The 14,570-nt window shown below is 48.3% G+C and overlaps 1 long non-coding RNA gene across 1 annotated transcript in view; it reads left to right on the top strand.

The window, feature by feature from the left end:
* Positions 1 to 10,404: 10,404 nt before the first annotated feature.
* The window catches only part of LOC148685775 (uncharacterized), a 44,033-nt gene continuing 39,867 nt past the window's right edge, over positions 10,405 to 14,570 (top strand). The window contains exon 1 of the long non-coding RNA XR_015950077.1: positions 10,405 to 10,677. This is a non-coding gene — a long non-coding RNA (uncharacterized LOC148685775). The remainder of the gene's footprint in view (positions 10,678 to 14,570) is intronic.

The following is a 14,570-nucleotide window of genomic DNA, read 5'->3' as shown; positions in this document are numbered from 1 at the left end:
AAATTTACATGTTTGATCCAATTTTGCATAATTTATATTGTGTGCTGTGCAAAGAAGTAGAAGCTGTGCAGAGCACTAAAATCAACACACGCAAATACGCAAAGTCTACGGAGGCACCTCTCTGGCTTTCTGAGATCTCTGCACATTTCAAACCATAAGGGTTATTTACAATACCATCCTTTCCTGAGCATCCTCTTCTAACTCGTAATGTTGGTGCGTGTGAGGCTGATGCTGCCATGTGCATCCACTGAAACAAATTGCATTCTGGGAAATGTTCTCTTCCAACTCTTTCCCTTCTAAAATACATCTAGAAACTGCTGGGAGTTAAGTTCAAGTCCTGCCTTTGTTTGGCCTTGGACTCTCAGTCTCCATTCCTAAACTGTAAAATGGGAATAGAAATGGCTGCCCTTTATCTGAAACTGGGCAGAGGAAGAAGGGGACCAGAAACCGCACAGACCATTGACTCCAGAGCCCTGCTGGGTGCTAGGTGGCAGGACAAAAGGGAGAGAGGAACGTTCCCATTGTGGGTGGGAGACCAGAGGTCAAATTCCCACTCGGCTATGAAGCTCACCTGGTGACCATGAACCTCTCAGCCTAACCTACCTCACAGGGTTGTCGTGAGGAGAAGTGGGGAGAATCACGGATGTCACCTAGACCTCTTTGGAGCAAAGGTGGGATGTAAATATATTAACTAACTAATTAATTAGTCCCCTTTCTGTTATTTCCAATGAGAAGGTTGTATACAGTCTTACCTTGGTTCTCGAACGCCTTGTGACTCAAACGTTTTGGCTCCTGAACTTCGCAAACACGAAAGTAAGTGTTCCGGTTTGCAAACTTTTTTTGGAAGCCGAACGTCCGATGTGGCTTCCGCGGCTTCCAAATGAGTGCAGGAAGCTTCTGCAGCCAATCAGAAGCTGTGCCTTGATTTTCGAACATTTTCGGACGTCAAATGGACTTCCGGAATGGATTCTGTTCAAGAACCAAAGTTCAACTGTATATGTCAACTCCACAGCTGGTATATATTTCCTCCTGTTTCAGGGATGTGTCAAAGGAATGGGAAGATTTTTGAACTTTTGGATCCAACCCTTCCCCTGATCTGCGTCTGCCAACCTCCCATTCACCTCCATCAGTGTTGGCCTGCAATGGTTTCTGTGTCACCTGGGAGAGTCCGCATGAAATCTGATATCGCCCTCCAAGGTCAGATCTCTCTCTTTCTCCATACTCAGAGGAGAACTGAAACATCCTTGGCCGCAATATCCTCTCCCAGGGACCACAGGAAGGCAGCCTAAAGCTCTCACACACAACTTGAGTAAAATGTAGATATAGAAGGTGTATATCTTTCCAAACTGTAGAGGTCTCTCTCTCTCTCCCTCTGCTTGCAATGAAGGGTAAAGAGAGAGACAAAAGATCCAGGACAATTTGATTAAGCTGAAAGGCTCTGGAATTTGCCACACCTCGCTGAAGAATTTAGGACATTCCCTTAGAAAGCATCTTGAGATTCCATACAAATTTAGCTCTCAGAGATCACCCTCCCTGCAGAATTCTCAAGCTTAAATATTTACCAACAGACTTCTCGGAGCTTGTTCCCAGATGAAAAGAGATGCTGCGTTTTCCCTGCCAGAAACAAATGATGTACACACAGAAGCGACTGATCTCTGTAGTGAGAAAACAGGCTCTGAACTCATCAAGAGGTTTCATACGGAGTTGGATGATGGATGAATTCTTTGCAGCATTGGCTACTCTGACTGGCAGTGGTGGTCCTTTAAAAGCACCACTAAGAACTGAACCGTGGAGTATCTGCATTTAAAGGATATTAGGCAATGTAGCATATACTGAAACTATGCAATCCATTCCCACAAGACACAGAGATTTTCCTCCAACTTGAAAGGCTTTAAAAGAGAATTAGACAAATTCATGGAGGAAAAGCAGGAATCACAAGTGGGGAGAACACTGTTACACTCATGCCCTGCTTGTGCGCTTCCCATAGGTCGTGTCCTCAAAGTTTGTGGGTTTCCCATAGGTCATCGTGAGTATGAGATACTGGAATCGATGAGCCTTTGGCTTGATCCAGCAGGCTTCTTATGTCCCACTGAGCTCCAGCTTTAGCTGGAAGACACACCCTCTTATCCTGGTGTTTGTGGTAAGAACAGTTATGTTAGGGAGAAGGAATAAAAGCTTTTCCCTCTTAGGACACGCCGAGCCTTTAGTTGGGATGGACCTAGCCATCAATTTCTTGTCCTTAGTCATTTCACAGATAAAGGTAAAGGGACCCCTGACCATTAGGTCCAGTTGTGATCGACTCTGGGGTTGCGGTGCTCATCTCGCGTTATTGGCCGAGGGAGCCGGCGTACAGCTTCCAGGTCATGTGGTCAGCATGACAAAGCCACTTCTGACGAACCAGAGCAGCACACGAAAACACTGTTTACCTTCCCGCTGTAGTGGTACCTATTTATCACTTTGACATGCTTTCGAACTGCTAGGTTGGCAGGAGCTGGGACCGAGCAACGGGAGCTCACCCCGTCGCGGGGATTCGAACCGCCGACCTTCTGATTGGCAAGCCCTAGGCTCAGTGGTTTAACCCACAGCGCCACCTGCGTCCCATTTCACAGATAAGGTAAAGGTAAAGGGACCCCTGACCATTAGGTCCAGTCGTGACCGACTGGGGTTGCGCGCTCATCTCACATTATTGGCCGAGGGAGCCGGCATACAGCTTCCAGGTCATGTGGCCAGCATGACAAAGCCGCTTCTGGCGAACCAGAGCAGCGCACGGTAACGCCGTTTACCTTCCCGCTGTAGCGGTTCCTATTTATCTACTTGCATTTTGAGGTGCTTTCGAACTGCTAGGTTGGCAGGAGCTGGGACCGAGCAACAGGAGCTCACCCCGTCGCGGGGATTCGAACCGCCGACCTTCTGATTGGCAAGCCCTAGGCTCAGTGGTTTAACCCACAGCGCCACCTGCGTCCCATTTCACAGATAAGGTAAAGGTAAAGGGACCCCTGACCATTAGGTCCAGTCGTGACCGACTCTGGGGTTGCGCGCTCATCTCACATTATTGGCCGAGGGAGCCGGCATACAGCTTCCAGGTCATGTGGCCAGCATGACAAAGCCACTTCTGGTGAACCAGAGCAGCGCACGGTAACGCCGTTTACCTTCCCGCTGTAGCGGTTCCTATTTATCTACTTGCATTTTGAGGTGCTTTCGAACTGCTAGGTTGGCAGGAGCTGGGACCGAGCAACAGGAGCTCACCCCGTCGCGGGGATTCGAACCGCCGACCTTCTGATTGGCAAGCCCTAGGCTCAGTGGTTTAACCCACAGCGCCACCCGCGTCCCATTTCACAGATAGTCCTTCATAATTCTGTTGGTTTTGCATCTATCTACAATTATTATAATTATTTTTTAAAAAAGAAGCATGGACACTCACAACTTTGAACATATTTTCCACACAATAATATATTTTTATGCATTTCATCATAAAAATACCTTTTTTACAGGGCTTTTTCTCAGCCGGAACTCAGTTCTGGCACCACTCAGTTGGGTGCCATTGCCATTATAAGAGAACAAGGGAGGCGTTCATGGCGAGTTCCGGCACCTCTTTTTTCTAGAAAGACAGCACAGCCTTTTTATATGCATTTTATCCTAGGAGGCACATTTCGGTAGGCATTGCAACCTAAACAGATGCATCCACATGCACATTTTGTACACTTTTTTTAAAAGCAGAAAACTTGATGGCAAAATTCAGAGATGAGCAAAAACCAAGGGCTAACCGTGCTCCCATTTGCTTGGTTCGCTCTGGAAATCTGAATCAGGTGAGTTTGCCTTGAAAAGTAGATTGAACAAAAGCCTTGAGCATCCAGAGCCCTGAGTGGGAGCCCTGAAGGAAAAGGAAAAAACCTTCAATAAAGGAAGGCCCCTGTAACATTAGCAGAGACCTTCTTGTACCCTGAATCTTGCTCTCCACAGAACTGGGGGGGAAACTAGCTTGCCCTTCACGTCTACTCCTTCGAAAAAGAGCCAGGGAACTGGTCTGTTGAGGAAGGCACTCTGGATCCCACCAGATGTGTGGAGAAGAGGGTCAGAGGTTAAACCCCGACCAAGTGGCCTCTTAGCCTCCTGTCCGGAACCTTCTCTCTCCATGCGTCTCCCACAGAGCTAGGTGTTGACGCAGCGTCCAACTTGCACACTTGCTAAATATAACTTTGGCTGCCGTGGGTGGGTTGGCGGTGTGAGTGTGTGTGTGTGTGTGTGTGTGTGTGCATGGGGGGGGGCGGATTGCCAAGGCGGCTCACCCAGTGGCCTGCAAGTGAACCGGAATGTTCTCTAATCCCCGCCAGGCAGGGGGTGGGCGCGGGGCAGGCAGGCGGAGGCAAGGGGGCTGACAGAGCGGGTTAATGCGAACCTGTTGGCAGTGCCATGGCGCATGATGGGGGCGCACAGCACTTGGCATCTGCTCAGGCCCCCGGGAAACACGGGGTCACAAGTTCAGCCCGGTCGCTCTGCCCCTCCTCTCTGCAGTGACATCTTTTCGGCCCTGCTCGCCTGTTACAAGCGCCCCAGGATGCCGGAGACGTTAAGCGTGACTCCATTTCTGACAGAAACGTTTTGTGGGGAGTGAAGTCAATGGGAAGAAGCACCCCACGCGCCTAGAGGGTTATCAGGGCAAAAGGTCTACGCGAAAACTCTAGGAAATATCCACACCGTGCATTGCAATTGGTACCACACTGCTTTAAATGCCCATGGCTACCCATAAAGAATATTGGAAAGAGTGTTTTGCTAAGGGTGCTGAGCGTTGTGAGGAGACGCCGGTTCCCCTCACAGAGCGAAACTTCCCAGAGAGGTGGACTGTTAAACTACATTGGGAATTGCCGCTCTGTGAGGGGAACAAGGATTTCCTAACAACTCTCTGCCCAGTTCCCAGGATGGTTTAGGACACTGGTTCCCAACCTATTTTTGGCGATGCCCCACCTAAGTATCTCTAAAATCCTGATGACCACCCCCACCCCACCCCGTGACAGGTAATTCTTATGATTCAAAAAGTGAGCTCCTATTCATGTGGATGAAGCCTAAAAGGCCATTCACTGTTAATAATTGCCCCCCTTAAAAATAAAATTGCCCCCCCCCCCCATGGCGCATGTGCCCCACATTGGGAACCATGGGTTTCGGAGAAGCCATGGCTGTTGAGGTGATATGAAAATGCTTTAAATGCATGGTGTGGATGTGAAGGGAGAAGGGAAATGGCACTGACTCCTGGAGGTATGATGACGGCAGGAACACACCGCCAGTAGCCCCAGTGATGTTTAGTGTTTGGAGGGAGCTTGGGGGGGGGGACTGAACCCTGCCCTCCTGCCCCGCAAGGGTAAGGGGTGTCTGACAACAGTGCAGACCCTCTACTGCCCCAAATTTCCCCCTCCCTCCCCACCAAATGTCTCCGCTGAATTAGGAGAGCTAAGTGCTCTCTATTTGGGATTTTGGGGAGGGTGGCAGGTGCTGGAGAGAAGGCTTCTGTGATGGAAAGACACCCTCCCTGCCCCCAACAGAGAAACAGAGCTTTGTGATACGAGTGTAGGGATTGGGGCTCACAATGGGACAGAAACAGCCTGCGTTCGCGGCAAAAGGGGGGGTGGAATCTGGCCTTGCTGCTAATGGGGTTTGGGTTCACGGCCAGGTCACCATCAGGCTGCTTCTTTGCCAAGGGTAGGGGAGGGTCAGCTTGGCTTAAACTCCCCCTGTGGTTAATCCGGTTGGACGTAGATTTCCATCTCTGTTCGTTTAAATCATCCTTTCCAGCAATCCCACCCACCCACCCCCAAACCACCTCCAGCTTCCTCTTGCGCATGACAAGGTCGGAAGAGAAGCTGTGAATGCCAGTGGTTCAGCCATCACCGCTCTTCGAAGTGCTGTCATGGGCTACTGTGCTCATGCCCCACTGGTGCACTTCCCATGTGCATTGGTTGGGCCACTGTGAGGACAGAGCATAGGACAGGGTCTTAGGCTGAGTAAGACCATGGTGGTCCATCTAGAACAGGGGTCAGCAAACTTTTTCAGCAGGGGGCCGGTCCACTGTCCCTCTGACCTTGGGGTGTGTGTGTGGACTATAAGCCACCCTCACGACGTTCTCCTCCACAGCACCTGACGAGCCCCGGTGGCTGCTTACCTGTGTCTTGCAAGCGACAGGGGCTGGCTGTGGTGGGAGGATGAGCAGTGCGCGAAAGGGCTCCGGAGAGGGGCTGCTTAAAATGGCAGCAGCTCATTGCAGGCTGCTGGCACCAACAAAGCCCAGCCCCTTTACTCCTCATGGCAGGGTGGGGAGAAGCCAGGAGGAGGGAGGGAGGAGGTGCCGCCACCGCCGTGGGAGGGAGAGGGAAAGAACGTGTACGCTGGCAATCCACGCGGCACTTCCCGGACTGTCTGCGGGCCAGATCCAAAAGGCAATTGGGCCTGATCTGGCCCGCGGGCCTTAGTTTGCCAACCCATGATCTAGAAGCATAGAATCATAGAGTTGGAAGGGACCCAAAGGGTCATAGAGTCCAACTCTCAACCTGTACCGCATCTTAGTGTATTCCACCATGCCTAGAAGCGCATAGCCTCCAACATCCCTCAGATGAGAACAATTCCCAGAATGCAATTTGTTACAGTGGATGCACATGGCAGCATCAGCCTCACACGCACCGACGAGTTGGAAGAGGATGCTCAGGAGAGGATGGTATTGTAAATAACCCTTATTGTTTGAAATGTGCAGAGATCTCAGAAAGCCAGAGAGGTGCCTCCGTAGACTTTGCGTGTTTTCGTGTGTTGACTTTAGTGCTCTGCACAGCTTCTACCTCTTTGCACAGCACACAGTATAAATTATGCAAAATTGGATCAAACATGTAAATGTGTTCACTTTCCATAATTTAGGGAAATTCTGGAATCAAATCAGAAGCCGGGATGCCTTTCTTAATTCCAGGAATGTCTCTGGAAAATCAGGACATTTGGATGGTATGGAAGCACCTCGCCATTGTTTCAGTTGGGGGCCTTTCCCAGGCGTTCTTGGAGATACCAGCGTTTGAATCTGAGCCCTGCAAGGCAAATGCTCCACCTCTGAGCTACAGCCCTGTGCTAGACTGGATAGGCCAGGAGTTGCCTTCACTTTGATTTCTCGGGTAGACTCTCAAACTGTAGTTGGTGCAAAAGAGTGGCCAGGTTCCTCGGGGTAGGTGGAAGGACCAGCCGTCTCTCGACTCTGTAGTGTAGCTGGATTCAATTTTGCAGCTCGCAGCCTAGGAAGAGTGACAGTTTGCAAAACGAAGCCGAAGCACAAAAGCTCTCTCTCTCTTTTCTTCTTCTGATTGAACACATGTGTTGGCAGAGGTGATGCTTATTTGAACCAGTAACCAGCCCATGTTACTTGCTGCTACATAATCAAAAAAAGCCTGATCATTACAACGCAGTAAAACAAAAATTTCAAGCGGACAGAAAAGTTGTGTTTGGCAAAAACTGCAAAGCGTTCCTGAGAAATAAACAACGGCTATCTCAAGATTCTTTAAAACTGCCAGCAATAAATATCTCAAAAAACCAAAGCCAATAGCTCAACACAGCAGGGTGCCAAATCTCTACGGTATCTTCATGTCCTGGGAGAACAGGCTACAAAACACCTCAGAGCTTGGGTGGCAGAAGGGAGGTTGCAGTGAGGAAGAACAGCACAAGGCAAACGAAGGACATAAGGGTTTCATATATGAGAAGAAAATGTTGGCTTCTTATATTGATTCTACTAGGTTTTTTGCTTTTCATTTCCCCATGTGAGGGGACAGTGTTGACAAATGTGGTAGTGAGGCCTGGGCCTTTTGGGGACTCCGTGGAAATTAACCCAAAGAACAAAGACTCCTGTAGAGTTGCCGTATGACAGGAGAGTTTGCCCGGAAGCAAAACGGAGGCCCAATTCACTTCATTATGGCGAAGCCACCTCCAAAAGCTCCAAGTAGCCTCACTGAGCTATGTTTCTAGAAAAGGAGGTGCCGAAACTCACCATGGATGCCTCCCTCTTTCTCTTAGAACGGCAATGGTGCCCACTTGAGGGGTGATGGAACTGAGTTCTGGAGAGTTCCAGCTGAAAAAAAGCCCTCTCTGGCCTTCTCTTTACTGTGCAAATTTTGTTAACTGCAGGGATTTTGTTTGTAATGAGGCATGTTCAGCTGTGCAATCTCTGGTGGAATAGGTCAGTAACAGTTTTACGACACCGTCAGCTGCTTGCATACAACTAGTTAAAGTTTCCAGCAGAGTTTCCCAACTCGATTTTCCCCGAGACGCAGAAGGTTCCACAGAGGTCTGGTTTTCCCCTAATGCTGGAAAGTCAACCAAGAAGGCCAGGATTGAACCCAGTTGGAACTTTGAGACATCCCTGAAGGAAGGGAAGAATGGCTGAGGCAGACTTCCATCTTTCAGATTTCAGTGGCACCCTATTCAAGGCCAAAATTGGGTGCCCCCCCTTCTTGCCTTCTGTTATACTCTATTCGCTAGGTCATAGTTGTGGTGCCCCACGGCACCCCCTTAAGTTCAGTGCCCAGTGTAGCGAAACCAGTCACACTGCCCTATATCTACCTCTGATGTGTGGGGCAGGACGAGCCTGGAAGGTGGAAATTGTTGGTGCCCCAACCTGCAGACCCAAAGGTCCAAGCAGGGGTGCCAATTTGAATAAAATATTGTGGGGGGCCAGGTAAGCCCTGCCCTGCATAATCAATCACATGTTGCAGTGCATGCACATCATTTGAATGGGGACGCCCATCAACTTCGTGGGAGCTCAGCCCCCTCAAATATTTTAGTGTAGTCCCCACGGCCCCTAGGAGTTGGCTCCAATGGGTCCAAGGTTGCGGCTTCATGGAATTGGTTGCTCTGCCAGGAAATAAGGAGCCGGAGCACAGAGAGGCCTGTGCCTCCCTCCAACTCCACCTCACCCCAGCCCTTTGTGTGCCCATTTATTCACCCTGAAAGTATCTGTTTCTTGGCAAGAACTAGAAGGTTATGACCCGCCCGGGGCCCTGTGTTGCGCCAAAACGATCCGCTGCCACTCTGTTGATGGCTCGGAGAAGCCCGTCCGAATTGATCAGCATCCATGTCCCCTCCCAGGCAGAGGGGGTCGCGCCTCAGCTGGGTCGCTGGGAGAGGAGTGGGTCAGGCTGCAGCTGGGTAGGCACTGAGCCAGCCCTTTCCCCCCATCTCCCCACGCTCATGGAGGACAAAGCTAGCAGTATCTAATAGCCATGGGGGCTTTGTTCTACCTCCCAGCGTGTTACGTCGGCACGTCGCGTGGCACACATTACCGAGGAATGTTGAGGGGACCAGGCCTCTTCCTGGGAATTTTTTTGGGGGCCCTCAGCCCCTCACCCCTCCCCACCCCAGATGGTGTCCCTGCACACAGCTCTCATTGTTGCAGCTACCTCCAGGTCATGGAGAAGAAAAAGTCATGAGGTACAAAGAGAAGCTGGGAAAAACAGATTATAGGGCAGGGATGGGGAAATTCAGATGCTGCCTTTCAGCTGCCTATGTCTTCTTCTTCCCTGAGTCCATCCCAAGCAATCTGACACTACGCCGGTGCACCTGTCTCTGCTCCACCCTCTTCATACCTCTTCTGGTTCTGGGAGACCAGGGGGGAGACCCCTAGGCTTCTTCACCAGCCTGACTCACCTCTGCTTCTTGGCCTCCCTCATTCTGTTCTCCTGCTTCAGCTTCTGCCTCTGTCTGGACTTCTCTCTGCCACAGCCTCCCCCTGCTCCCTAAACCCTGTTGCCCCTTCTAACACCCACCCACCCACCCCAGTCTTCTCCCTCTGACCACTCATTGTTGTCTCACCACCAATGCCCGTCTCTGTGCCATCTTCCTTTGGGGGGTTCCCTATCTGGTGTCTCCCACTGCTCCTCTGTGTCCAGCTAGTCTGTGGCACAGGTTAAAGATGTATTCTTTGCTCTTTCCACTGCTGCCTCTGTCCCCACCCGCCACCAACAGGTGGCTCTCAGAAAGTTCCCCAGAAGGGAATGTGGCCCTTGACCTTAAATAGTCTTTCCTCCCCTGCTCTAGGGAAAGAAGCCATGCCACGTTCAGTTCACATTCCTGAACATCTCTCTCTCTCTCTCCTTTGTGGATGCAAGACGTTTGCAGCTGGCCTTAATGCGCAGAACTTCCCCGCTTCCGGGGAGGGGGCAGGGAGGGAAGAGGTCACCCCGAGAGCAGCCACTTTGCCTCCCCCCCGTCACCTCCCTTTCAATTGCAGCAGCTCCAGGGCTTGGAGAGGCTCACAGAGGCGTTATTATAGCACCAGGGGAAACGCCGCTGGGCTTGCAAGCCTTGTTTGCGGCATGCACCAGACCGTGTACTTTTGCCGTGTTTTCATGTAAACACATCAAACCTCCCCCTGCCCTGCTCCCCCAGCACAACGTTGACATGTCTGTTGGCTTCCCCTGGGATTTTAGCCTGGGCTGCAAGCCTTCTGGCTAGGATCACAGGTCTTTCCTTTCTCTCAAGTTCCATCCAAACTGAACTTGCTCCGAAGTAAATGGGGAGGCCCTGCCATGCTGGAAATTGCAATGATTTGGGGGAGAGTTCATCATGTGCAGCCAACAGGCCTGTCTTACTTTGCTGCAGTTGGTGGAAAGATGCCTCTTCTCAGCAACTCTTAAAGATCTAGGAGCCGTACCAAGACCTGAACCTGTAAGTTGTTATTATTTGTTTGTTTGTTTATTGCATTTATAACACATCTTTTTCTCCAGGGAGCTCAAAATGGCACACAAAGTTGTAATCCCATTTAATCCTCACATTAGGCTGAGAGGCAGCGATTGGCCCAAGGTCACCCAGTTGGCTTCAATGCTGGGTAGGAATTTGAACCCTGGTATCTCCCAGGTCCTAGTCCAACACTCTAACCACTATGCAACACTGACATCATCAGTGACCCTTCGTTCCCCATTGTGTGAATGAACCACATAGGAAATCCCCCTCCTGGCTCATCCTGTCCAAACACACTTGGTATTGTGCCCGAATTTCTTTGTGGTATGCATGAATAGACATATTTTTTTGGGTGAATTTTTTACGGGGCACGATTTTATTTTACACAATTAATGTCTGCCTCCAGGCTGACAGTATTTTACAGGAGGCGTTCAAGTGTACGACAGAACTTTAGGTTTGCACTATTAAAAGTGGATTAATGGGCTCTGTTGTCCCAGAGCAGGGGTGGGCATAAGCAACCTTTGGCCCTCCAGATGTTGCTGAACTACAGCTCCCATCACCCTTGGCCACTGGGCCTGATGGGAGTTGTAGTTCAGCAAACATATGGAAGGTCAAAGGTTGCCCTAGCCTAGACTGAGCAAGGAAACGTTTTTTTTAAAAAATGTCCTCACACACTTTTTGCAGTTCGGAAAGCAAGAAGGAAAGGCATTGACAAAAATGTCAGACCCTCCAAGTGTCCCCATTTTCCAGGGACTTCCCTGATTTTGGAGAAGCCATTCTGGTTTCTGATTTGATCCCGGAATGTCCTACTTTTCCTTAGGATATCCCTGTTTTCATTGGGAAAATGTTGGAGGATTTAGAATTAACCCCCCCCCCTCGCCTGAGCTGTCTGAAGGCAATGCTTAATGTTTTATTATGTTTTCATATATGTCGGAAGCTGCCCAGAGTGGCTGGGGCAACCCAGTAAGACATGCGGGGTATACAGGTAAATATTAAAATTATCATTATGGAATGGGATATGTTGAAATGTTGGAGGGTATGAAATGTGGGATGAATGAATGATGGACGGGAAGTCACGGAAACACCCTGTAAGCAAATTGCAATCTGTGCTCGTTGTCATGTAACTAACCTGTAAACAAACGAGAAGTCATGCTCAATAATGATTGGTTTTAGTCTAGCCACTAGGCAAGAGCAATGCAAGCAAATCAAGATAAGTGCTGAATAAATAGCTTGCCCGGAACAGTCCTGTGTTTTAGCAAGCCCTCAGAAATGATTTGTAAGTATTAAAATTATATTAGAATATGTAATAAAAAAGACCTGTAAATATAAAACAAACAAATAAACAAACCAGGCTTGTCTGATTCGCACAAGGGATTATTCTTTATTGGATATTATGCAGTCAAATTTCCTTGGTATAATAGTTACAGCAGTTTTCATTCATAGCTATACAAAAGGAAGGGGCTGGCATGTTAGGCTGCAAGTATAAAAGTAACTTACTCCTGAGTAGACACATGTAGGCTTGCACTCTGTATATTTCCACCTTGCTCCTATATCGGTTCAGAATTGGGGGCCTTGTCTCCCACCTGGTCTTGAAACCGTTACCCTCATCTATTTCCAACGGTGACAACAAATCCTGCAGCTGAAACAATAATCCCTTTAGTCTGTCTTTATTAGAAAGCAAGGACTCACTGTACCTCTGTCTGTGCAATACAAAACTCTCCAACTGTAGACACCGTAAATATTTCGGAGAATCCCTGCCTGATTTCTCAGCCACTTCTTCCGGTGACAAGCGACGCCCTCCGTGCTTTGCATCCTTTAAATATACTACGTAGCCATTTCGGAGACATTTCCAATACAAGTGAAATGTGCTCATTATAAACCAACGAGGCCAACAGGGAGATCTCGGAATAGAGCAAGACCCTCAATTTGTCCCTGATGGATAAAGCAGCCACAATACAAATAAAGGGTTTAGAAAGGCATAATGAATGTTTCACTTTAACTCTCCATACTGTGGCAAACGGGGCTAACGTTGGAATATCGACACAACGTTCATGGCATATAGATTTCCACTCTTTCTATTTCCAGAGGGGCTGGGGGTATTGCTTCCTTCCAGCATACCTTGCTGCAACCTGAAATAATTTTTGCACGATCTAACCAAATTAACCGTTGCTGCTTCTACACAGCAGGTTTGGGGGGTTGGGGTTGGGTGTGGATTCAATACTGGTCTTTCTTCCACTTTAATAGCCTTGGTTGTTGTTTCTCTCTACAAATATAGTGTTAATTCTATTACAGTTTAATTATTTTTTAAATGATTCTATTTTATGTTTTGAGCTTTTTGCATTTTGTCTGTCTTGTTTTGATTTGCGTTAGCTGCCTTGAGTTCCGGTCTAGAGTCACAATAATAGGATAGAGTTATACATGCGCTCTCTCTCTCTCTCTCTCTCTCTCTCTCTCTCTCTCTCTCTCTCTCTCTCTCTCTCTCTCTCTCTCTCTCTCTCTCTCTCTCTCTCTCTCCCATACACACATCTCAGTTGGTAGCACATGAGACTCTTTTTTTAAAAATAATAATAATAATCTTTATTAGTTTTTTGTACATAAATGACATCAAACAATTCGAATACAGTTTACTTTCCAGTTGTTAACTTATAACTCATTTGATTACAAATAATGTCAAAACAAATAAAGCGCTGATGTTACATCTATACTTGTATTGTCTAATTTATACATCCTGAAAATAAGATATAACCCTTCCCCTTCCCCTCTTATCCCCCCCATCAACTTCTTAATCACAGGGTCACGGGTTCAAGCCCCACGTTGGGCAAAACATCCCTGTATTGCCCTTGTGGTCCCTTCCAACTCTACAATTCCGTTTTCCTATGATATATGCAGTGCTTTTTTATGGGGGTACGCAGGGATACGCATACCCCTAAACATTTTGTGAATCTAAGTTGGGCCTCATTGAGGGGCAGCATCTAAATATGAGTAAGAAAATGAGAATGAGTCCGTAAGTGACTGTGGAGGCCAATTCTGGATCCACACGTCCTTCCACAGTGGGGACATTGGTTTCCGGGCAGAGTTGATCACGGTGTGGATTTTCCAAGCGTGCCTTCCTCTTAGCACATTTCTCCCTTGCGTCCTGAGTTCGAGTGTCTTCAAAGCTCACAACACCTTTAGTAAAGGCTGTTCTCCAATTGGAGCGCTCGCAGGCAAGTGTTTCTCAATTGTTGGTATTTATACTACATTTTTAAAAAAAAATTGCCAGGAGAGAATTTAAACCTCTTTTGTTGACCACCAGCATTACACTTTCCATTTTAAAGTTCGGAATAGAGTAGTTGCTTTGGAATACGATAATCAGGCATCTGCACAACATGACCAGTCCAACGAAGTTGTACACACACACACATTGTTTCAAAGATTAGGGCGACAAAGCGTATTTTCATGCTTACAATATTTTTGCACTGTCTGTATGACACCGTCCTCGTCCAAAAGCCATCCTATATTTTCTCGCCCATTTAATCCAGATTTAGGGTTTATCCACACTTCCATTTGTTTTTGGTTTCCTTCCGTTCGTTCTGTGCTTTTTAGGCACGGGTCGGAGACGTTCTCCATTTGCCTAGCCGTTTTCCCTCTGTTCACTGCTGAATCTGCAGAAAACCCGATTGACATTTCTTCTGATTCAGAGGTAAACAACAGGTTTTCTCAGGGAAAGTAGAGCAACAAGAGAAAAACCTTTCAGAAAGCACAGGGCAAATAGTAGCCTGCCTGCCTTCCTTCCTGCCTGTCTTTACCCTCTTTTCAGCTATTTTGTGAAAACAAACAGTTCTGCTAAAGGAGGAATCTGCTGTTTGGGGTAGCAGCCAATGGGTCACCTATGATGTGCA

This window comes from Zootoca vivipara, chromosome 5 (genome assembly GCF_965207765.1).
Source record: "Zootoca vivipara chromosome 5, rZooViv2.hap1.1, whole genome shotgun sequence".
NCBI classification, from domain to species: domain Eukaryota; kingdom Metazoa; phylum Chordata; class Lepidosauria; order Squamata; family Lacertidae; genus Zootoca; species Zootoca vivipara.
The sequence above is the reverse complement of the archived record's forward strand: the minus strand, read 5'-3'. Positions and strand labels throughout refer to the sequence as shown.